Raw genomic sequence first — 25,473 nt, 5'->3', positions numbered from 1 at the left:
TATCCAAGGGTTCCAGGACTGGGGGAAGTAGGGGCTCTATAGTGGAGATGTGAGGTTCCTTCTGTCTTAGGGTTCAAAAAGACAATCGATAGTTAATGTTATCATGACGTTATTTGGTAATTGGGTTAACTTTGAAAAGTCCTTTTGTTAGGGTTTGCTGTACAGTATCCAGTATCTTGTATATAGCTGTGCTATTGGATGCTTCTAATCTACTTGGTCTAGGCTTTTGAGAGAGTCCCCATATCAAATACACAGCCTATATATTAAAAAGATTCAGTTTGTGTTTTGAAAAACTTTGAGACATACAATTGATTTTCCCCCTCATATTAATTAACTACTGATTTATATGTCTACATTTTGCTAGGAGTGTAAACACCATTCCCACACCATTCCCACCACCAAAAGACTGTGACCCATCCCTCCCACCCACTCCCACCCCCCACTGTCCCAGGAAGCTGCATGTCTAACCCTCATCACAGGGTTTTTACTTTGGTGCCCTACTTACAATTTGGTCAGGTCATGCTTTTAGTTTCCCTTTCAGATCTTCTTAGTTAAATTCTGTTGATGAGTGGGATCATCCCATACTCATCTTTATCTTTCAGACTTAGCTCACTTAACATAATTCCTTCTCTCTCTGTCCAAGATGGGTCAGAGAAGGTGGGTTCATTGTTCTTGATAGCTGCATAGTATTCCATTGTGTATATATACCACAGCTTTCTCCGGCACTCATCTGTTGTTGGGCACCTGGGTTGCTTCCAGGTTTTAGCTATTATGAATTGTGCTGCTATGAACATAGGAGTACACACCTCTTTTTGGTTGGGTGTTATGGAGTCCTTGGGGTATAACCCCAGGAGAGGAATTACTGGATCATATGGAAGGTCCATGTCTAGCCTTCTGATCTGTGGTACATACTCAACAGATATCTAGAGAAGGAATCAGTGAAGGTAAATAAGTCTTCCAAAATGTTGCCTTCATTAATAGCAATAGGCCTGTCTCCTTATTTCTCTAGTTGTTGTTACTTTTGGGAAAATAGGAAAGGACAAAATATGACTTATTAACAGTGTGATGACTCCCTGTGAAATGAATTCCCTTTAACTCGAGCATCATTAGAAGCAGACAGAATTTTAACAGTCATGTCCAGCATTTTTTTTTTATTTATTTAATTTTTTATTATCTTTATTTATTGGATACAAACAGCCAGAAATTGAGAATGAAGGAGGAGATAGAGAGACACCTGCAGCCTTACTTCATTACTCGCAAAGTTTTCCCCCTGCAGGTAGGGGCCAGGGGTCCTTTTGCAATGTAACATGTCACTCAACCAGGTGCACCCAGCACCCTGATAGGGATTTTTTTTAGTTACTTGATCTTCCTTAGATTAACAGTAACAGATAATACTATGAAGTAAAATAATAAATAAATAAACAGAATGCAGAAGGAAAGGGAACAAAATGCCACTGATGTTTATTTTTATTTTACTTATTTATTTATAAAAAGGAAACATTGACAAGACCATAGGATAAGAGGGGTACAACTTCACACAATTCCCACCACTTCTGTATCCCATTCCCTCCCCTGATAGTTTTCCTATTCTTTAACCCTCTAGGAGTATGGACCCAAAGTCATTGTGGGATACAGAAGCAGAAGGTGTGGCTTCTGTAATTGCTTCCCCGCTGAACATGGGCACTGACAGGTTGATCCATACTCCCAGCCTGTCTCTCACTTTCCCTAGTGGGGAAGGGCTCTGGGGAAGTGGAGCTCCAGACATACTGGTGTGGTTGTCTGTCTAGGGAGGTCTGGTCGGCATCATGCTTGCATCTGGAATCTGGTGGCTGACGAGAGTTAACATACAAAGCCAAACTAATTTTGAACAATTATGGACCTAAGGGCTGGAATAGTGCTGATGAAGAGTTGGGGGGGGGGTCCTCCATTTTTTAGAAAGCTAGTAGCTATATTTTAGTTAAACTCCAAAGAGCCTGTGGCTATACTTGTTTTTTATTTTTTCCCTGAGCCTGAAATCTGATATGCCAGTGGATCCAAGTTATTGTCTGGGGAGATGATGTCATGGCTGGAAAAAGGACCAGAAAGCTGGATCATGGAAGATCATAGCTCCCTAATATGGGAAAGGGGTATAAATATTGTTGACTGTAAACCCCATCGATTTGATTTGGTCTGGGACCCATAATTAACTTAGGAGCCTGTGTGAACTCTGCATCTCTCTACATCTGAGCTCACATTCTGTGGTCATTAGTAGGAACATTCCATGCTGCCCCAATATCGACCCATCTTCCTCAGGTATAGCATAGAGTATGTTGTCCATCCTCCTATCAGAATTGTTCAAGCTGTGCTCCTTTCTGCTACCATGAAGGGAGGAGAGAGCAATCCATACTCAGGTTTAATCAGAGCAACTTATATTTACTTGTCAATTTGTTCCTCAGTGAAACTGAATAAATGGATGCATAGCTGCCAGAAATACAGAACTTGGAAAGAAATATTCAAGCATAAAAGGCATTTTAATAATTTCCTTTTTGGACACGTCGAGTTTGAAAAAATATCAGGTCCAAATCCAAATGTAGCTATTCAGCAGGCAGCTGGAACTGAGTGTGACATTTGAAGAGAGATTAGGTTAGTAGAGAAAATTTGAGAGTTATCAACATGTAATAAACATTAAGATATTCAGAACATCAGATCTTTTGAAGGACTGACTTCCACTTCTCGGCAATCACCTTTGTCCTCTAAAAGTACACTGTCCCTTGTGCTGCCCACAGAACTACCATAGAACACAACCCCAGGGGACAGACAATTATAATATTTTGCTTCAATCAGGTTCTTTATAACCTTTCCAAGGTGACATCAAAGGCATATAATAGTTCTTGCCTCATTGTTCCAACTCATTTCTCTTCAGTTCTTTGAATAGCACCTGAATTTTGATAAATCTTTTTCTGTGAAATCCTCTCTTGCTGGACCATAAAATGGAATTATTCATGACAATCTTGGCAATCAAATAGAAATTTGTCACTCTGCTTAATCAAAATTTAGAAATCTTTCACTTTCTCATGGACTTTATTTTTCTCAGCTATCTTCTACCTTTAAGCCCAAATTAGACTTCTGTTGATACAAACACCTGCAGTCTATTACTATCTGGCTTGTTGCTTCTATTCTGTGTGTTCAGCCATAGCAGGGGTCTGTGTACTTTGCCCTGTTGCACATCCTGATGCACAGGCTATATTAAGTAAAGAGATGAGACAGCTAGCTTTTTTTTTTCCTCCAGGGTTATTGCTGGGCTTGGTGCCTACACCATGAATCCACCACTCCTGGAGGCTATTTTTCCCCCTTTTGTTGCCCTTGTTGTTGTAGCCTCCTTGTGGTTATTATTGTTGCCATTGTTGATGTTGTTCATTGTTGGATAGGACAGAGAGAAATGGAGAGAGGAGGGGAAGACAGAGAGGGCAAGAGAAAGATAGACACCTGCAGACCTGCTTCACCGCCTGTGAAGTGACTCCCCTGCAGGTGGGGAGCTGGGGGGCTCAAACCGGGATCCTTACGCGGGTCCTTGAGCTTTGTGCCACATGTGCTTAACCCACTGTGCCACCACCCAACCCCAGCTAGCTTTTTTTTAAGCACAAATCTGTTGAAAACATCCACCGATATTCAAAGGATATGTCAAAAGATGCATTTTTGAGTTGTAGAATGTTGAAGCAGGGGAATCTGACAGCTTTCTTGTGTTTACAATTAGACACTTAATATATGCATTTTAGAAATAACAACCAGAAAAGAAACTTGGACATCTAATTTCCTAGTTTTCTCTAAAGCCCATTAAGTCTTCTTTAACTAGAAATGATAAAAATACCAAGAAGGAAATAAAAGGAAATAAGGAAAGTGCTGTCTAAGTTCAAATATCATAAGTATACTTATGTCTCTGTTTTAATAAAATCAAAGTTTAGTCATGGATCAATTAGGAATATACCTTCAAATAGCATTGAATGTATTGCACAACAAATTCAGAGATGAAATCTCTGTTCTGTTTCTTTCTATCTTTGTTTTGGACTATTCTATGGAGGGTGGAGATAACTACTGCCAGAGAAATCATGAGCACATGGGTATCCTTTCTCATATTCCTGTGAAAGCTTTCTGTAGAACAGTCTCACCCACCGTAGGACTATGTGAAAGCTTGGTAGAGCTTAGGGAAGCTCCTCCCATCCTCTGATGGAGGTCTGGAAAGACACCCCGCTTGTTAGCCTCTCTTCATAGAGATGAGCCAAGAGGGAAAAGTCTCCCAGACTCAGCTTCCCCTTGTTAGTCTCTCAAGCTCACAGAAAACCCACAGGCCCTCACACTTAGTTCTCCCTGCTGTCAGCCAAATGGTTCCCTGCTTTAAGGTTCTTTCACTCAAAATTCACACATACACTTCACCTTTTGATCAAAAAGGAGGAACACATCCTGTCACACACTCCTAAAACAGTGAAAAGCCCCAAAATCTTATTTCCTGGTGTCTCTTGATGTCCTTAATTTACATCAAGTCTTGTTCTTCCTTCTCTACCTCACCTTACTGGTTCAACCCCTATTCTTCTCTCAAATGCCTTTGGATAATTAAATGCCTGCATCAGGAGACTAATTGTCTCCTTTGACCTTTATGTATCACATCAACTCTTGTCATACCAACCCCCTACCATAGGGGGCAAGCTGACCTCTAAGGAACCTGTGAATTCTGACGTATTTTGTTCTTTGTTTAACTTTCTACATTAACCCAAACCCAGCCCCCAATAAACGAATGTTTGTACCAGAATGCTCCCCGATGTCTCTTGTTTAGATCTTTGAGCCCTTTAGAGCCAAAGAGGGAGAATCGGTAAGCTTACCTCCTGGCTGGAGCCACCCCATGTGAGCCCCAGCAACCCACAGTCTAGGTCCTGTTACATCATCTCATTTCAAGACCCCAGAATTTTCTTGAGCCCCTCCCTCCCCTTCCTTCCCCAGAGTCCTTCTCTTTGATGTAATACACCATACCCTGTCCAAATTTTACTTTGTGTTCTCCTTCCCTGTCCCTATTTATTAAATAGCACTTATAGATGAGATCATTTGGGCTTATCTCACAAACCATAATGTTTTCAAGTTCCACTCAAGGTGATAAAAAGGAGATTAATTCCTCATTTTTAAACATATGAATAGTATTCCATCATGTATATACACCATCATTTTTTAGCCACCCATCTATCACTAGACATCTGCCCTAGTTCAACTTTCTACCCATCTTCCCTACTCTGACACTATCTCCTCAGATAATATATATATTCCAACTCCATGTTAGCTATCAAACTCAAGCAGAAAATATGATAGTTGTGGGACCTTAAGAACATGCCTAAAAAGACTTCCTATCTTCTTCTTTCCACCCCAATATCCTTATTCTCATCTTCTCTACTCCTACTTTTTAGTTCCTCTTCATTAATCATTTTGTCCTGCTTTATGTCTTGCCTCCTTTCAGCCACCAAGTTGCAAATGCTAATAGAATTCCATCCTGACTTCTCTGGGCAGATGGCCTCACCAGTATGACCTAGAACCTCACCTCCCCAGAGCCCTCCCCAACAAGGGAAAGATAGAAACAGGCTGGGGGTATGGATCAACCTGCCAATGCCCATGCCGAGCAGAGAAGCAATTACAGAAGCTAGAATTTTCACTCTCTGCATCCTAGAAATAATTACGATACTTTCTCCCAGTGGGGGAAAAGTGATGGGGAAAGATAATAAGAGTGCTCTGAACTCCATTTCCATCAAGAGAGAGAAGAGGACAAAAGGGAGGGACATTTGGATGTAGTAATATGTGTGACTTGGAAAGAAAGAGGCAATGAGACAATAAGAAAAATGGGCAAATATTTACCATTATAGACAGACAATTGTAGAAATAAGAGTTAACCGATATCTGTAACTGCAACCTTAGGAGAACTGCTATAACTCACAGTAGAGGGGTTGGGAATTCAGAACTCTGCTTGTGAGAGCAATATGGAGTTATGCCCCTGTTATCTTGTAATTTTACAAATCAAAATTAAATCAATAATCAAATATAAAAACACCATGCAGGAGTCATAATGTGGTCCTTGGGTAGTCAGTGTGTTCAAAGGTACTTAGTAGGGTGCAAGGATGATTCATGGTCTAGGAAGGCTACAAATGAATCCTTGGAGTGGTCAGTAGCAGGTGGTCTTGGCATAGACCACATGCTACCTGGCTGTCTCTGGGTAAGATACAGAAGGTCTGTTGAATGTGCAAAGGGTTCAGTGGCCCCAAGGTATTTCTACACAGAGCAAATGCAACCTGGCTATCTCTAGGTAGGGTATACAAGGTCTGACAAGGTGAAGTGAGGGCATTCAGTAACTCAGTGAGTCCTGGTGTGGGCTGAATGTGACCTTGCTGTCTCTGGAAGGAGCACTTGGGGCATGTTGCATGGTGTCTGGTGGGCTTGTGAAGGCAGATGGCTGTGCCAGGGTATAGGGTGCTCTGAGGTAAGTCTGCCTGTGTTACTGGAATCCAAGATAGAAGCAAAAGTGATCCAGTGGGTTCAAGGGGTCTTGGAGGCAGGAAAGACTCCTTCTCCTCCTTCTTCTTCTTTTTGCCTCCAGGGTTATTGCTGGGGCTCAGTGCCTGCACTATAAATCCACTGCTACTGGAAGCCATTCTTCCCATTTTTATTGCCCTTGTTATTACCCTTGTTGTTGTTATTGTTGTTGGATAGAACAGAAATTGAGAGAGAAGGGGAGACAGAGAGGGGGAGAGAAATATAGACACCTGCAGACCTGGCTCACAGCCTGTGAAGTGACCTCTTTGCAGGTGGGGAGCCAGGTCTCAAACGGGGATCCCTACACGGTCCTTGTGCTCAATCCGCTGTGCTACTGCTCAGACCCCCAGGAAAGACTTCTGTGGCAACTTTTGTAGCTTTATTTTTGCAGAGAGACAAAAAGGCTTCCAGTGTTTTCATTAGCCCAGTGCCCTTGGCACAGGGCACTAAACCCTGTAAGGGAAGGATCCATACCTTTAGATTGTTCTTGTCTCCTCTGCTCTGCTCTTTGTATTTCTCTTCCTCTGTCTCTGCACTGTCTGTCTCAATAATTATTTGTATACTTGTTAGTTCATGTATTTTTGTGTTGTGTTGTTGCAACTTTTTTTTTTTTTTTTTTTTTTTGGCCTCAGTTTCACAGAGAGTAATCCTGGAGCAGCTAGGCAGTTGCCATCTTAAATCTTCAGACTTCTTTGTTGTTGAATAGCAATACCAAAGACAGTGTTGCCGGTCTTCTGGCATTCCCCCATGCTTAATAACACTGCATAAACTGAAGACAGCAGAGTTGTAAAATCAGAGTGTATGTGTGTGCAGTCCTTTTCCAGAAGTGTTTTGTCTCCACCTTGTGGAAAAGATTATCTTTGCAACACAAGCAGTACTTGAACCTGACTGCACTTTAGTACTAGTACCATAGAACTTCAGTACCTGTTAACATCTGGAACCTGGTGACTGAAAAGAGAGTTAAATATACAAAGCCAAACAAACTTTTGGACAATTATGGACCTGGAATAATGCAGGTGAAATTTTGGGGGGGGGGGTCCTCCATTTTGTAGATAGCTAGTAGGCATATTTTAGTTATATTTCAACGGGACTGTAGCTATACTAGTGTTTTTTATTGTTGTTGTTGTTGTTTGCCTGAGCCTGAAATCTGATATGCAGGTGAATCCTAATTATTGTCTGGGGAGATGATTTCATAGCTGGGAAAAGGACCAGAAAGCTGGATCAGGGAAGATGTGACCAGACTTCCCTGGACAGACAACCCCACCAATGTGCCTTGGAGCCCCACTTCCTCACAGCCCTTCCCCACTAGGGAAAGAGAGAGGCAGGATGGGAGTAGTGGGGAAGCAATTACATAAGTCAGACCTTCAAGCTTCTGCATCCTACAATGATCTTGGGTCCATACTCCAAAGTTAAAGAGGGTTAAAAATAGAAAGCTATCAGTGGAGGGGTTGGTATACGGAGGTCTGGTGGTGGGAATTGTGTGAAGCTGTACCCCTTTTATCCTATGGTTTTGTCAATGTTTCCTTTTTATAAATTAAAAAAAAAAAAAAAGAACAGACGTCACCAGGCCAGACAATATGGAAATTCTAATGTCAAAATAACATGGAAAAAAAAAAAAAAAAGAACTTGAGTACCTATCTCATTTTTTTTTTGCTTTCCTGTGTCTCACCCTGAATATCACTGTTTCTATTTTTTATCTTCATATTGAGTTGTTATAAAAGCTATGATATATTTTCCATGATTTTCTATTCAACAGTGTGTCATGACTTTGCCAACAACCCAGTAGATAACAATCTGCACTTGTGAAATTTTTATACCACACTGTTGGTGGGAATATAAATTGGTTCAACTCATGTGGAAAACAATCCAGAGATTTCTCAGAAAACTAGAACTGAACCTACCCTATGATCTGGTAGTTCTCTAAGGAATATATCCAAAGAACACCTGTTGGGAAAAGTTTATGCAAACGTATGTTCATAGCAACACAGTTCGTTAATAGGCCAAATTTGGAGGACATATCCATGCTCAATAAAGACTGGAAGGTTAAGAAAGTTGTGATATACACACAAAGTGAAATAATACTCAGCTGTAAGAATTAATAAAAGTTTCTACTTTGTCACATCTTGGATAGAACTTGAAGGAATCATATTCAGTGACTAATAAGTTAAGTTGATAGTGGGACTGGTGTGCTAACACCTATCACGTGGAGATTAAAAAAAGTTGAATCCATGTGACAATAGTATGTAAATCATTATTTCCCCAATAAAGATATCAGGGGAAAACAATCAACTTAAAAATAAAGTACGCAGGACTGCCCTTAAGATAATTCAGAAAAATCTAAGATTTTTCAAAAAGAGTAGAATTTGTATTTTCTTAAGCAACATAAGTAAATATGTGATGTATAAAAAAGAAGCCCAGTTCTGTGACTCTCTATATTAAACTATATGATTCTGATCAATCTCATCACTGAGTAGAAAAAGAAAGACTGTTCCAGATGTATACCGTTAAAAATGAAAAAAAAATGGAGGTTCCCAGATGATGCCGGACTGAGAAGCTTCTAGTGGCTTGAGCTCTGACCACAACTCCTGGAAACAGTAGGATTTTCTGCCTTTAGTAGGCCAGTCAATAAGGGGTCCTAGCGGTGATACCAAGGAGGTGACTATAACTTAATTTGGGTTAAGAATTAGAGTAGGAAAAAAGGGGAAAAAATTTTTTCTTTTAATTTTTAAGCATACCTCCTCCCTCTTTCCCCCCCCCATAACCAGTCCCTGGAGACCAGCTCCTAGCAGGCTACCCTGCTAGGAGCTTCTTTTTTTACCAAATTCCTGTCCCACCAGGGAGTATCATTCATCCTAAGTCTATACCCTCTGAAACCTCTGGCCTTTTATCTTTCTAAGTAGCCAACCCCCCCTCACCCCACATAGCTAATTAAATAAATAAATAAATAAATAAAAACCCTTTCCTTTCACTGCTCTTTTATGACTGTCCTTTTCCTTATCTTTTTCTTTTTTCTATCTCTTTCATTTTTTTTCTTTTTCTCATTCTTGTCATCCTTCTTCCTTAATCCTACAGCTTCCAAAGCCACAGCCCCAGCCCCCACACCACCAAACAGTGTGCTTTTTTGAATTCACTGATACACATTTGGAAATTATTTTGGGGAAGAATTCTGAATCAGTGTGGACTCTTACTGCGAGTGTCTCTGCTCAACTTCCCTTCCTCCTTTAGCCACCCCTAGAATATACAGTGGATAGTAGATTTGCATAACTGTCTATTTCAGCTATCCTTGTCTAGTCCTGAGGATTTTTTTTTCTCATTCTTAACAATCAGCTGCCTCTGATCACAAGGTTTGAGGTAATCTGGGACAGGTTTTTTATTTTATTTTATTTTATTTTACCCTGCTCTATTTTACTATTAATATTATATAAAGGCATATATCTTCCCCCCCTTTAGGTTGATCAGAATTAACTCCTAGCATATATTTCAGTGCTAGGGTAGAGGGCATCTTATCTATTGTGTGAGGAACTTGTCTCCTTAATCCTACCTACTCTACAGACTCTCCCCTCCCTCCTCCTACTAGCTAATCAAAAAAATTAAATTAAAAGTAAAGTAATAAAAAAAATCTTTCCTTTCATTGCTCTTTAATTACAGCTCTTTTTCTTATCTATTCCCTTTTCTCTCTCTTGTCCCTTCTTTCTTTTTCTTTTTTCTTTTTTTTTTTTATCTTGTCATACACTTCTTCATCCTTCCTTCTTCTTTGCCTTTCTGAATTTGTGAATTATTTTGGGGAAGAAATCTGACTCTATGTGTGTATCTCTACTCTAGTTCCCTTTCCCCTCTTGTTACCACCAGAACATACAGTAGATAGTAGATTTGCATAACTGTCTATTCTTGATATCCCTTCTTTCTTTTCTCTTTCTTATTCACTGGGATTTGGTTACTATTTTTTCACGGACTGGAGAAATTGTTTGGCTAACTGGTAACAATTAAACTGCTTCAATACTTGCTACAGTTGCTACTGTAATTCATTAGGTTGGTGAATGCAATTGTCATAAAGATATTTAGTACAGTGTTGCTTGTACTCAAGAAACAACAGCTGAGGAACAACAGAGCATATAAAAAAAAGAAACACATAAATCAGAAAAATGGGTAGATCCAAAACAAATAAAACTGCTACTCCAATGAATGAAGACAAGAACCCAGAAGAAACTACAAATCAGTCAGAAGTAACCATAGATAAGAAAAGTATGCAACCAATAATAAACTTATTAATCACAGAAATGAAAATAACATTGGAGGAAAGGAATGTCAGTATTAGGGAAACAACAGTTGAGACCCCCAAGGAAAATACTGATTATCTTCAGGCAATTAGAGAACTGAAAGCTGAAATAGCTGTAATGAAGAAAGAAGCTGAGGGAAGGGAAAGCAGATTAACAGAAGCAGAAAACAGAATTAGTCAGACAGAGGATGAGTTAGAGAAAATGAAGAAAGAGGTGAAAGAGCTTAAAAAGAGATTGAGACACACTGAAAAAAACAACAGAGACATATGGGATGATATCAAAAGAAGTAACATTCGTATAATTGGCCTGCCAGAGGAAGAAAGAGAGGAAGGGGAAGCAAACATTCTAGAGGAAATAATAGAAGAAAACTTTGCAGACCTGAATAACAGAAAGGACATCAAGATTCAAGAGGCCCAGAGAGTACCAAACAGAATCAACCCAGACCTGAAGACACCAAGACACATCACAATGAGAAGAAATAAGGGTAAAGAAAGGGTCCTAAAGGCTGCAAGAGAGAAACAAAAAGTCACATACAAGGGAAAACCCATAAGATTATCTGCAGACTTCTCCACTCAAACTCTAAAAGCCAGAAGGGAATGACAAGACATCTATCAAGCCCTGAATGAAAAAGGGTTTCAACCAAGGATAATATATCCTGCTAGACTTTCATTCAAACTAGATGGAGGGATCAAAACCTTCTTAGACAAACAACAGTTAAAGGAGGCAACCATCACCAAACTGGCCCAGAAAGAGGTTCTAAAAGACCTCTTATAAACAAGAACATCACTATAATACTGGCAATATATCAGAGCAAACAAAAAAAAATTTTTTTTTGAACAATGGCACTACAATACATTAAATCCATAATATCAATAAAGGTCAATGGCTTAAACTCACCCAACAAAAGGCACAGGGTGGGGGGATGGATCAGAAAACATAATCCAACCATATGCTGCTTGCAAGAATCCCATCTGTCACAACAAGATAAACACAGACTTAAAGTGAAAGGATAGAAAACTATCATACAGGCTAACGGACCACAAAAAAGGGCAGGAACAGCCATTCTCATCTCAGACACGATAGATTTTAAATTAAATAAAGTAATAAAAGATAGGCAAGGACATTACATAATGATTAGAGGATCAATCAGACAAGAAGACTTAACAATGATTAACATCTATGCACCCAGTGAAGGACCATCTAAATACATTAAGCACCTACTGAAAGAATTTCAAAAATACATCAATAGTAATAAAATAATAGTGGGAGACTTCAATACCCCACTCTTACACTTAGACAGATCAACAAAGCAGACAACCAATAAAGATACAAGAGAATTGAATGAAGGGTTTGACAGACTAGCCCTCTTGGACATTTTGAGAGTCCTTCACCCCAAAAAACTGGAATACACCTTCTTTTCAAATCCACATAACACATACTCAAGGATAGACAACATGTTAGGCCACAAAGACAGCATCAATAAATTCAAGAGCATTGAAATCATCCCAAGTATCTTCTCAGACCACAGTGGAGTAAAACTAACATTTAACAACAAACAGAAAATTATTAAAAGACACAGAATTTGGAAACTAAACAACATACTCCTTAAGAACCACTGGGTCAGAGACTCACTCAAGCAGGAAATTCAAATGTTCCTGGAAACAAATGAAAATGAAGACACAACCTATCAAAATAATTGGGACACAGCTAAAGCAGTACTGAGAAGGAAACTTATAGCCATACAATCACATATTAAACACCCAGAAGAAACTAAAACGAACAACCTTACTGCACACCTCAAGGACTTAGAGGAAGAGGAACAAAGGAACCCTAAAGCAACCAGAAAGACAGAAATCACTAAAGTTAGAGCAGAAATAAACAACATCAAAAATAAAGGAAACATACAAAAGATCAATGAAGCCAAATGTTGGTTCTTTGAAAGATTAAACAAAATTGACAAACCCCTAGCCAGACTCACAAAACAAAAAAAAAGAGAGAAGACTCAAATTAATAGAATTGTAAACGATGGAGGAGATATCACAACTGACACCACAGAAATCCAGAGAATACTTCGAAACTTCTATAAAGCACTATATGCCACCAAGCTAGAGAATCTGGAAGAAATGGAACAATTCCTAGAAGCATATGCCCTTACAAAACTGAATCAAGAAGAACTACAAAATCTAAATGCACCAATCACAGACAAAGAAATTGAAACCGTTATTAAGAAACTCCCCAACAACAAAAGTCCTGGACCAGATGGCTTCACAAACGAATTCTACAAAACTTTCAGGAAACAGTTAGTACCCATACTTCTTAAGCTTTTCCATAAGATTGAAGAAACAGGAATACTCCCTTCCACCTTCTATGAAGCCAACATCACCCTGATAGCAAAAGCTGATAGGGACAGAACAAAAATGGAAAACTACAGACCAATATCGCTGATGAACATAGATGCCAAAATATTAAACAAGATCTTGGACAACCGGATACAGCAACATATCAAAAAGATTGTTCATCATGACCAAGTGGGAGTCATCCCAGGAATGCAAGGCTGGTTCAATATCCGTAAGTCAACCAATGTCATTCACCACATCAATAAAAGCAAAGCCAATATCACATGATTATCTCAATAAATGTAGAGAAAGCCTTTGACAAAATCCAACACCCATTCATGCTCAAAACTCTACAAAAAATGGGAATAGATAGGAAATTCTTCAAGATAGTGGAGTCCACATATAGCAAACCTACAGCCAACATCATACTCAATGGACAGAAGCTGAAAGCATTCTCCCTCTGATCGGGGACTAGACAGGGTTGTCCACTGTCACCAATACTCTTCAACATAGTATTGGAAGTTCTTGCCATAGCAATCAGGCAAGAGAAAGAAATCAAAGGAATACAGATTGGAAGGGAAGAAGTCAAGCTCTCACTATTTGCAGATGATATGATAGTATACATAGAAAAACCTAAAGAATCCAGCCTCTGCGGAGAGCAGTCTAGAAAACTCTCAGAAGGCTAGACATAGACCTCCCATATGATCCAGTAATTCCTCTCCTGGGGTTATACCCCAAGGACTCCATAACACCCAACCAAAAAGAGGTGTGTACTCCTATTTTCATAGCAGCACAATTTATAATAGCTAAAACCTGGAAGCAACCCAGGTGCCCAACAACAGATGAGTGCCGGAGAAAGCTGTGGTATATATACACAATGGAATACTATGCAGCTATCAAGAACAATGAACCCACCTTCTCTGACCCATCTTGGACAGAGCTAGAAGGAACTATGTTAAGTGAGCTAAGTCAGAAAGATAAAGATGAGCATGGGATGATCCCACTTATCAATAGAAGTTGAGGAAGAAGATCTGAAAGGGAAACTAAAAGCAGGACCTGACCAAATTGTAAGTAGGGCACCAAAGTAAAAACCCTGTGGTGAGGGGTAGACATGCAGCTACTGGGCCAGTGGTGGGTGGGAGTGGGTGGGAGGGATGGGTCACAGTGTTTTGGTGGTGGGAATGGTGTTTATGTACACTCTTAGCAAAATGTAGACATATAAGTCACTAATTAATTAATATGAGAGGGGGAAAATCAATTGCATGTCTCAAAGTTTCTCAAAACACAAACTGAATCTCTTTAATATATAGGCTGTGTAATTGATATGCAGACTCTCTCAAAAGCCTAGACGAAGTAGATCAGAAGCATCCAATAGCACAGCTATATACAAGATTCTGGGTACTGTACAACAAACCATAACAAAAGGACTTTTCAAAGTTAACCCATTTACCAAATAATTTGATGATAACATTAACTATCAATTGTCTTTTTGAACCCTAAGACAGCAGGATCCTCACATCTCCACTATAGAGCCCCTACTTCCCCCAGTCCTGCAACCCTTGGATAGGGCCCACTTTTCCGTATGCCTCTCCCAATCCATATCAAATAATATTGTATCCGCCGATCACAACCTAACCAACACAATGATTGCCACCTCAACATGCTTCACTTCAGACTGTGTCCAGAGACTTCGCGTGTGGAATGACAACCCTTCAGCTTCATTATTCGGGTGAGACCTTTCCTTTCATAGTATACTCTAATTTCATCTCCAGTGGTTCACTTTCTAACAAAGTCCCAAAACCTAGATATACACCAGTTTCTGTGAGAGAGAGTATATCTTCACTTGTATCTATAAACTACTGCAAAATATATACCTGAAAGCAGAAGTACACTAGAGTTTGCAGTGAGTACCTCCCTAACACTTCCTATCCACTATTCCAAGCTTTGTGTCCATGATTGCTCAACAATTTGTTTGGCTTCGTATGTTAACTCTCTTTTCAGTCACCAGGTTCCAGATGCCATCAGGATGTTGGCTAGGCTTCCCTGGATTGAAGACCCCACCAATGTGTCCTGGAGTTCAGCTTCCCCAGAGACACACCGTACTAGGGAAAGAGAGAGGCAGACTGGGAGTATGGACCGACCAGTCAATGCCCATGTTCAGTGGGGAAGCAATTACAGAAGCCAGACCTCCTACCTTCTGCAACCCTCAATGACCCTGGGTCCATGCTCCCAGAGGGATGGAGAATAGGAAAGCTATCAGGGGAGGGGGTGGGATATGGAGATTGGGTTGTGGAAATTGTGTGGAGTTGTACCCCTCCTACCCTATGGTTTTGTTAATCCTTTCTTAAATAAAAAAAAATGAAAAAAAATGTAGGAGATCAAATCAAAGAATGAAACATAAGATTGGAAACACATATGAATAAAAGAGAACTCAGGCAGGAACATATAAAAAATACATCAGAAGAAGATTGGACGGAATTTAAAAGTTGGTCAGTTACCTAGAAAAAAGAGATGACCATACAGCCAATAAATATGAGATGATCTCAGCCTTATTAGTCATAACTAATGTGAACTAAAGCTATACAATACCATGTATTGTGGTGAAATGAAACTTTGAAAAAGTCTAGGGAGTCGGGCAGTAGTGCAGCGGGTTAAGCGCATCAGGTTCGAGCCCCGGCTCCCCACCTGCAGGGGAGTCACTTCACAAGTGGTGAAGCAGGTCTGCAGGTTTCTATCTTTCTCTCCCCTTCTCTGTCTTCCCCTCCTCTCTCCATTTCTCTCTGTCCTATCCAACAATGACATCAACAATAACTACAACAATAAAACAACAAGGGCAACAAAAGGGAATAAATATATAAATATTTAAAATAGAAATATCTAGTGACTTTGTCAACTTCTGCATGACTATATGAAATAAAGTTAACTTACAATAATGAATTACATTTTCATAGACTAGTAACAGACAACTTAATGATGAATTTCAAAGCAATGCAATTCACAGATTCGTAAGAAATAGTTTGTTAGAGAAATGAAATAGTGCACAGCTCACATATTCACATACCTTTCGTGTGAACTGGTAAACAAATAAATACTTAATTACATATGTACAGAAACTGCTTACTAAGAACTATAAAATATTGTAAGAAACATTAAAGAACTAGATAAACAGACATGGCAGTTAGTGAACTGGAAGAAACTATTTGGCCAGTATATGGTCAAGAGATGAATTTTCTGCAAATTGATCTACAGAATTTTAAGAAAATGCAACAAAAATAAAAGTAATATCATTCAGATAGAGACAGACAGATTATAAAATTTATCATCAAGGGTAAAGGGACTAGAATATCAAAAAAAATTTACAAAAATAAGAAAATCAATGTACACATTTTGCAGCTTAAGACTCACTGTAAAGATATTTTAAAGATATTCTAAAGTAAACAAGAGTATGGTTGAAACTACTTCCTAGCTTTTTCCAAAATGGAAACCTCAAATCTCATCTGCTATGCTCTACCTTTAGGTTCCTGATTATTAAACAATTTGTTCTGCTTTCTATCTTAATGCTTTTCAGACACCAAGTTGCAGATGCTACCATGATGCCAACCCAACTTCCCTGGGCAGATGACCTCACCAATGTGTCCTGGAGCCCTAACTTTCCAGAGCCCTGCTCCACTACCGAAAGAGACAAACAGGCTGGGAGTGTGAATTAACCCACCAATGCCCATGTCCAGTAGAGAAGCAATTACAGATGCCAGACCTTCCACTTTCTGCATCCCACAATGACGTTGAGTCCATACTTCTAGAGGGTTAAAGAATTAGATGGCTATCAGCCCATAAAGACCCTCAGTCCATACTCCCAGAGGGATAAAGGAAAGCTTCCAATGGAGGGGATGGGATGAGGAACTCTGGTGGTGGGAATTGTGTGGAATTGTACCTCTCTTAACCTCCAATCTTGTCCATCATTATTAAATTACTAATCAAAAAGGAGAAGAAGAAGAAGAAGAAGAAGAAGAAGAAGAAGAAGAAGAAGAAGAAGAAGAAGAAGAAGAAGAAGAAGAAGAAGAAGGAGACGGAGAAGGAGAAGGAGAAGAAGGAGAAGGAGAAGGAGAAGGAGAAGGAGAAGGAAGAAAAAAGGAAGAAAGAAAGAGAGAAAGTATAGAATTAGATCATTGGAAAAGAACAGAGAGTCTAGAAATTGACTCACAAATATGAGCAACTAATATTATTTTATAAAAATGAACAAGCAATTAAGAAATGAATCAGGTTCTTTTTCTTTTTTACTGAGGGGGTTAAGACTTTACAATGCAGCCACTGTCACATGAATATAATTTCATGGTGTACTGAGCCCTCACTGCTCTCTTCCACCCTCACTCAACCCCTTCTCCAGAGTTCCTTGCTTTTTTGTTTGTTTGCTTGCTTATTCTTTTTTTTAATTCTTATTTTAAAATGGAGTTATTGGCAAGACTATAAGATAAGAGGGGTACATTTCCACACAATGCCCACCCCAAGAGCTCCATCTCCAGTCTCCTCCCTTGGTAGCTTTCCTATTCTTTATCCCTCTGGGAGTATGAACCTAGGGTCATTATGAGGTGCAGAAGGTGGAAGGTCTGGCTTCTATAATTGCTTCCCTGCTGCACATGGACCTTCGCAGGTTGATCCATACTCCCAGCCTATCTCTCTCTTTACCTAGTGTGACAGGAATCTGGGAAGGCAGGGCTCCCAGATATATGGTGGGGCCCTCTGCTCAGGAAAGTCAGGTTGACATCATGGTATCATCTGGAACCTGGTGGCTGAAAAAGACTTAAGATATAAAGCAGAACAAATTGTTGACTAATCATTAACCTAAAGACAAGGATATTGCAGATGAAGATTTGGGGTCTCCATTAGTGAAAAAAACTAGTAGGTCTATTTTAGGTATATTCCAGAGGGCCCATGACTTTACTAGTTTTTGCATGAGCCTGACATATAATATTCGGGTGGACACAGGTTATTGTCTGGGGAGATGGTGTTATAGTTGGAAAAAGGACTAGAAAGCTGGATCAGGGAAGAGAGTAGCTCCCAAATATGGGGAAAAAATATATATATTGTAGAATATAAACCCCGTCAATTTGACCTGGAGCCCATATTCAGCATAGGAGCCTATGTAACTTCTGCATCCCTGTAGGTTTGAGCTCAAATTCTGTGGTCATGACTAGGAACATTCCAGGCTGCACTAATTTCAGGACCCATCCTCCCTGGGTAGTAGCTAGAGTTCCTTGCTTTTAAACAAATGTTATTGGAGGAGCTGCACATACATAAAAAAAAATAATAATAAAAATTTTCCTTGATGTAAGCCTCGCATCTTATATGTGAAGTAAGTCACTCACTATAGGTTGTAGATTTAAATATAAACATTTATAAGTACACAGGAGAAAATCTTTATGATTTGAGTCTAGCTAGAAAGTTCTGAGATATGACACCAAAAACACAGATAATAAAGAAAACACAATAAATAGAACCTCATCTAAATTAACAATTTTGTTTTACAAACATACAATTAAAAAAAATAAAAAGGAAAACTACAGAATGAGAAAAAAAAATCACAAATATGCCATAGGATATAACTAAAATATTTAAAAAGAAATTTGAAATGAAGTAGAACTTTAAAAATGAGTAGCAATTACCTGGACAACTCACCCATTGACACAGGAAGATGACAGATAGCTGCATGAAAAGATATTCAAGGGGCCAGGTAGTGGCACACCTGGTTAAGCACACACTTTACAGTGCACAAGGACCAAGGTTCAAGCCCCAGGTCCCCACCTGCAGGGGGAGAACTTCATGAACCATGAAAGAGGACTGCAAATGTCTCTCTGTCTCTCTCCCTTTCTTTGTCTCCCCCTCCCCTTTCAATTTCTGCCTCTATCCAATAATATATATATATTATATACAATGCCGCCACCCGCATTGAAGGACGCTTTGGTGCTGTGGTCTCTTTCACTCTGCCTGTCTGTATTGTCTCTACTTTAAAATAAATAAATAAAAACCTTTGAAAAACAAAGATATACAATGTTATTAGTCATTAGGGAAATTTAAATAAATGGTGTATATTTATGACTATACACCTATTACACAGGTTAATGATGCTAATGATCTTTCTTACAATCTTGGGTGAATAGAGAATGATAGAACCAATCTATAAGAAGGTTTGGAAATCACATAGGAATTTAGACAGAAACTATATCCCAGAAATTTCAGTTTTGTGTATAACTACCTTAGACTAAATTTTACATTTACAAAAATAAAACTTAGCATTGTATAGAAACTTTGTAATAAAAAAATATAAAAATAGTTCAAATGTTCCTCAGTGAGAAAAAGTGATAAAATATGGGTTTATAAAATAGTTCATTAGATAAATAACTACTTTTTGGTTCAAGCAATTGTACGGGTGGAGGTTATACACACAGGTATCAGAAAGAATTTGGGAAAAGCTAATTTGGTGGGAAACTCTAAGAGTTCAATTTTGGTCTTACTACTTGATCAAAACACCCAGTAGGGTGTCTTTATATAAACCTGAAATACATCACCATTTAGTTGATATGTTAAAACTACAATATTAAAGTATAATATTCTAAATCAATATGTAAATAAAAAAGATGTAGATAAAATAGAGTCCAGGAATAGGATTTTAGAAAAATTTTAACCAGTTATGGAAAGAAAATTCTTAAAAGAAAATGGAGAAGAAGGCAGCAAAAAGAAAAATCAGTGAGATAGGAGGAAACTAGGAGAGACTGTCTTTGGATTTAAGGGAAGAAAGTCCATAAAGTTAAAGAATTGAAGCCTCAGGTTTCCACTGGCAGGGGGAAGCTTCACAAAAGTTGAAGCAGTACAAATACAGATACTATACGCATCTATTTCTCCTTTTCTATCTCCTCATTTTCTCTCAATTTGTCTCTCAACAATTAGGAAGGAAAATAGAAAAAATATGCTAGTGGGAGCAGTAAATTTCTTGTGAAGATACTGAGACCCTGGTGACTATAGAAAGAAAGAATTCACAGGTATCGTAAAAACACTTAATTTGAACTGAAACTCATTTTTAGTCTTTATGCAAGTATGCATGTGTGTGCATGTTTGGGGTGTCAGTGCCAGTAAATCCCAGAATTACTGAACTACTTGAGTTAACAGATCATGAGTAAATATAACTTAAAGTGTATGGTACTTAAGTATTCAGCTCATGTATTTTTTTAATATTTATTTTATTCCTTTTTGTTACCTTTGTTTTATTTCTGTAGTTATTATTGTTGTGGTTATTGATGTCCTCATTGTTGGATAGGAAACAGAAAAATGGAGAGAGGAAGGGAAGAGAGAGAGGGGGAGAGAAGGACACCTGCAGGCCTGCTTCACCACCTGTGGAGCGACTCCCCTGTAAGTGGGGAGCCAAGGAAATGAACTGGGATTTTTTTTTTTTTTAAGGAAGGATAAATTAACAAAACCATATGGTAGGAGAGGTACAACTCCACACAATTCCCAACACCCAATCTCCACATCCCACCCCCTCCCCTGATAGCTTTCCCATTCTCTATCCCTCTAGGAGCATGGACCCAGGGTCCTTGTGGGTTGCAGAGGGTGGAAGGTCTGGCTTCTGTAATTGCTTCCCCACTGAACATGGACGTTGATTGGTCGGTCCATACTCCCAGTCTGCCTCTCTCCTCCCTATTAGGGTGTGTCTCTGGGGAAGCTGAGCTCCAAGACACTATGGTGGGGTCTTCAGTCCAGGGAAGCCTGGCCAGCATCCTGATGGCATCTGGAACCTGGTGGCTGAAAAGAGAGTTAACATACAAAGCCAAACAAATTGTTGAGCAATCATGGACCAAAAGGTTGGAATAGTGGAGAGGAAGTGTTAGGGGGGGTACTCACTGCAAACTCTAGAGTACTTTTGCTTTCAGGTATATATTTTGCACTAGTCTATGATACGTGTGAACATATGCTCTCTTCTCACAGAAACTGGTGTATATGTAGGTTTTGGGACTTTGCCAGACAGTGTACCACCTGGGATGGAATTAGAGAATGCTATGAAAGGAAAGGTCTCACCTGAGTAATGAAGCTGAAGGATTGTCATTACACACCTGAAGTCTCTGGACACAGTCTGAGCTGAAGCATGTTGAGATGGCAATCATTGCATTGATTAGGTTGCGATAGGCAGATGCACTATTATTTGATATGGATTGGGAGAGGCATGCGGGAAAGTGGGCCCTAACCTAAGGTTCCAGGACTGGGGGAAATATAGGCTCTATAGTAGAGATGTGAGGTTCCTGCTGTGTTAGGATTCAAAAAGACAATCGATAGTTAATGCCATCATCACATTATTTGGTCATTGGTTTAAATTTGAAAAGTCCTTTTGTTAGGGTTTGCTGTATAGTACCCAGTATCTTGTATATAGTTGTACCATTGGTTGCTTCTGATCTACTTGGTCTAGGATTTTGAGAGAGTCCACATATCAAATATACAGCCTATATATTAAAAAGACTCAGTCTGTGTTTTAAAAACTTCGAGATATACAATTAATTTTCCCCCTCTCATATTAACTAGTGATATATATTATTACACTTTACTAGAAGTGTACATAAACACCATTCCCACCACCAAAAGACTGTGTCCCATCCCACCCAGCCACCCCCAGCCCCCACCTGCCCAGGAAGATGCATGTCTACCCCTCACCACAGGGTTTTTACTTTGGTGTCCTACTTTCAATTTAGTCAGGTACTGCTTTTAGTTTCCTTTCAGATATTCCTTCTCAACTTCTATTGATGAGTGGGATCATCCCATACTCATCTTTATCTTTCTGACTTAGCTCACTTAACATAATTCATTATAGCTCTGTCCAAGATGGGTCAGAGAAGGTGGGTTCATTGTTCTTGATAGCTGTATAGTATTCCATTGTGTATATATACCACAGCTTTCTCTGGCACTCATCAGTTGTTGGGCACCTGGGTTGCTTCCAGGTTTTAGCTATTATGAATTGTGCTGTTATGAACATAGGAGTGCACACATCTTATTGGTTGGGTGTCATGGAGTCCTTGGGGTATAACTCCGAGAGGAATTACTGGGTCATAAGGAAGGTCCATGTCTAGACTTGTGAGAGTTTTCCAGACTGCTCACCACAGAGGCTGGAACAATTTACATTCCCACCAGCAATGCAAGAGGGTTCCACACAGCCTCTCCAGCATTTTTTTGCTGCTGTCCTTTTTGATGTATGCCATTCTTACAGGAGTGAGGTGGTATCTCAATGTTGTCTTAATTTGCATTTCTCTGACAATCAGTGACCTAGTGCAGTATTTCATATGTTTGTTAGCCTTTTGGATCTCCTCTAACGTGAATGTTTTGTTCATATCTACTGCCCATTTTTGGATGGGATCATTTGCTTTTTTGGTGCTACATTTGCTGAGCTCTTTATAAAATTTGGTGATTAGTTTCTTGTCTGATCTATGGCATGTGAAGATCTTCTCCCATTCTGTGAGGGGTCTCTTTGTTTGTTTAATAGTTTCTTTGGATGTGCTGAAGCTTTTCAATTTGATGTAGTCCCATTGGTTTGTTTCTGCTTTAGTCTTCCTTGCAATTGGGTTTGATTCATCAAAGATGTCCTTGAGGTGTAGATGGGAAACTGTTTTACCAATGTTTTCCTCTAAGTATTTGATTGGTTCTGCTCTGACATCCAGGTCGTTGATCCATTTGGAGTTGATTTTTGTTTCTGGTGAGATAAAGTGGTTCAATTTCATTCTTCTGCATGTTTCAACCCAGTATTCCCAGCACCATTTATTGAAGAGAGCCTCCTTCTTCCATTTAATCCTTTGGGCCCCCTTATCAAAGATTATATGTCCATAGGTGTGGGGATTTATTTCTGGGGTTTCAATTCTGTTCTACTGGCTATGTGCCTGTTTTTGTTCCAGTACCAGGCTTTTTTGATGATGATGGCTTTATAACATAGTTTAGGGTCTGGGAGTGTGATGCCTCCATTTCTCTTTCTTTTCCTCAAGATGGTTTTGGCAATTCTAGGTGTTTTCAGGTTCCAGATAAATGATTGTAGTGTTTGTTCTATTCTCTTAAAGAAACTTGGTTGAACATTGATGGGTATTGCATTAAATTTGTATATAACTCTGGAGAGAATATTCATTTTGATGATATTCATTCTTCCAATCCATGAGAATGGGATATATTTCCATTTCTTGGTATCAGTTTCTATTTCTTTGAGTAGCGACTCATAGTTTTCAGTATACAAGTCTTTCACTTCTTTGGTCAACTTTATTCCTAGGTATTTTATTGATCTTGCTGGAACAGTAAATGGGAGTGATTTCTGAATGTCTTCTTCTTCAGATTTAGTGTTTGCATAAAAGAATACCACTGATTTTTGTACACTGATTTTGTAGCCTGACACCTTGCTATATTGCCTAATAACTTCCAGTAGTTTCCTGCTGGGTTCTTTAGGTTTTTCTATTTATACAATCATATCATCTGCAAATAGTGAAAGCTTGACTTCTTCCCTTCCAATCTGTATTCCTTTGATTTCTTTCTCTTGCCTGATTGCTATGGCAACAACTTCCAACACTACGTTGAAGAGTAATGGTGACAGTGGACAACCCTGTCTAGTCCCCGATCTGAGGGGCAATGCTTTCAGCTTCTGTCCATTGAGTATGATGTTGGCTGTAGGTTTGCTATACATAGACTCCACTATCTTAAGGAATTTCCCATCTATTCCCATTTTTTGTAGAGTTTTGAGCATGAATGGGTGTTGGATTTTGTCAAAGGCTTTCTCTGCATCTATTGAGATAATAGTGTGGTTTTTGGCTTTGCTTTTATTGATGTGGTGAATGACATTGATTGACATACGGATGTTGAATCAGCCTTGCATTCCTCGTAAGAATCCCACTTGGGCGTGATGAACAATCTCTTTGATATGTTACTGTATCCAGTTGTCCAAGATCTTGTTTAATGTTTTGGCATCTATGTTCATCAGAGACATTGGTCTGTAGTTTTTATTTTTTCTTCTGTCCCTATCTGCTTTTGCTATCAGGGTGATGTTGGCTTCATAAAAGGTGGAAGGGAGTATTCCTGTTTCTTCAATCTTATGGAAAAGCTTAAGAAGTATGGGTACTAACTGTTTCCTGAAAGTTTTGTAGAATTCGTTTGTGAAGCCATCTGGTCCAGGACTTTTGTTGTTGGGGAGATTTTTAATAATGGTTTCAATTTCTTTGTCCATGATTGGTGCATTTAGGTTTTGTAGTTCTTCTTCATTCTGTTTGGAAGGGCATATGTTTCTAGGAATTGTTCCATTTCTTCCAGATTCTCTAGTTTTGTAGCGTATAGTTCTTCGTAGAAGTTTCGCATGATTTTCTGGATTTCTGTGGTGTCAGTTGTGATATCTCCTCCATCGTTTACAATTCTATTAATTTGAGTCTTCTCTCTTTTTTGTTTGGTGAGTCTGGCTAGGGGTTTATCAATTTTGTTTAATCTTAAAAAGAACCAACATTTGGATTCATTGATCTTTTGTATGGTTCTTTTATTTTCGATGTTGTTTATTTCTGCTCTAATTTTAGTGATTTCTGTCCTTCTCATTGCTTTAGAGTTCCTTTGTTCCTCTTCCTCTAAGTTCTGAGGTGTACAGTAAGGTCGTTCATTTGAGCTTTTTCTTGTTGTTTAATATGTGATTGTATGGCTATAAGTTTCCCTCTCAGTACTGCTTTAGCTGTGTCCCAAATATTTTTATAGGTTGTGTCTTCATTTTCATTTGTTTCCAGGAACATTTGAATTTCCTGCTTGAGTGAGTCTCTGACCCAGTGGTTCTCAAGGAGTATGTTGTTTAGTTTCCAAATTCTGTGACTTTTAATAATTGTCTGTTTGTTGTTAAATGTTAGTTTTACTCCACTGTGGTCTGAGAAGATACTTGGGATGATTTCAATGCTCTTGAATTTATTGATGCTGTCTTTGTGGCCTAACATGTGGTCTATCCTTGAGTATGTGTTATGTGGATTCAAAAAGAAGGTGTATTCCAGTTTTTTGAGGTGAAGAACTCTGATATTGTCCAAGAGGTCTAGTCTGTCCATCTCTTCATTTAATTCTCTTGTATCTTTGTTGATTCTCTGCTTTGTTGATCTAAGTGTGAAAGTGGGGTATTAAACTCTCCCACTATTATTGTATTACTATTGATGTATTTTTGAAATTCTTTCAGAAGGTGCTTGATATATTTAGATGGTCTCTCATTGGGTGCATGGATGTTAATAATTGTTAAGTCTTCTTGGCTGATTGATCCTCTAATCATTATGTAATGTCCTTGCCTATCTTTTATTACT

At 39.0% G+C, this 25,473-nt stretch overlaps 1 long non-coding RNA gene across 1 annotated transcript in view; it reads right to left on the bottom strand.

Annotated features, from left to right (window-relative positions):
* The window catches only part of LOC132538679 (uncharacterized), a 210,340-nt gene extending 186,186 nt beyond the window's left edge, over window positions 1-24,154 (bottom strand). The window contains exon 1 of the long non-coding RNA XR_009550037.1: window positions 24,014-24,154. This is a non-coding gene — a long non-coding RNA (uncharacterized LOC132538679). The remainder of the gene's footprint in view (window positions 1-24,013) is intronic.
* Window positions 24,155-25,473: the final 1,319 nt, after the last annotated feature.

The sequence above is a fragment of the Erinaceus europaeus genome, chromosome 1 (assembly GCF_950295315.1).
Source record: "Erinaceus europaeus chromosome 1, mEriEur2.1, whole genome shotgun sequence".
Lineage (NCBI taxonomy): Eukaryota > Metazoa > Chordata > Mammalia > Eulipotyphla > Erinaceidae > Erinaceus > Erinaceus europaeus.
Note: the sequence above shows the minus strand (reverse complement) of the source record. Positions and strands in the feature narration are given on the sequence as shown.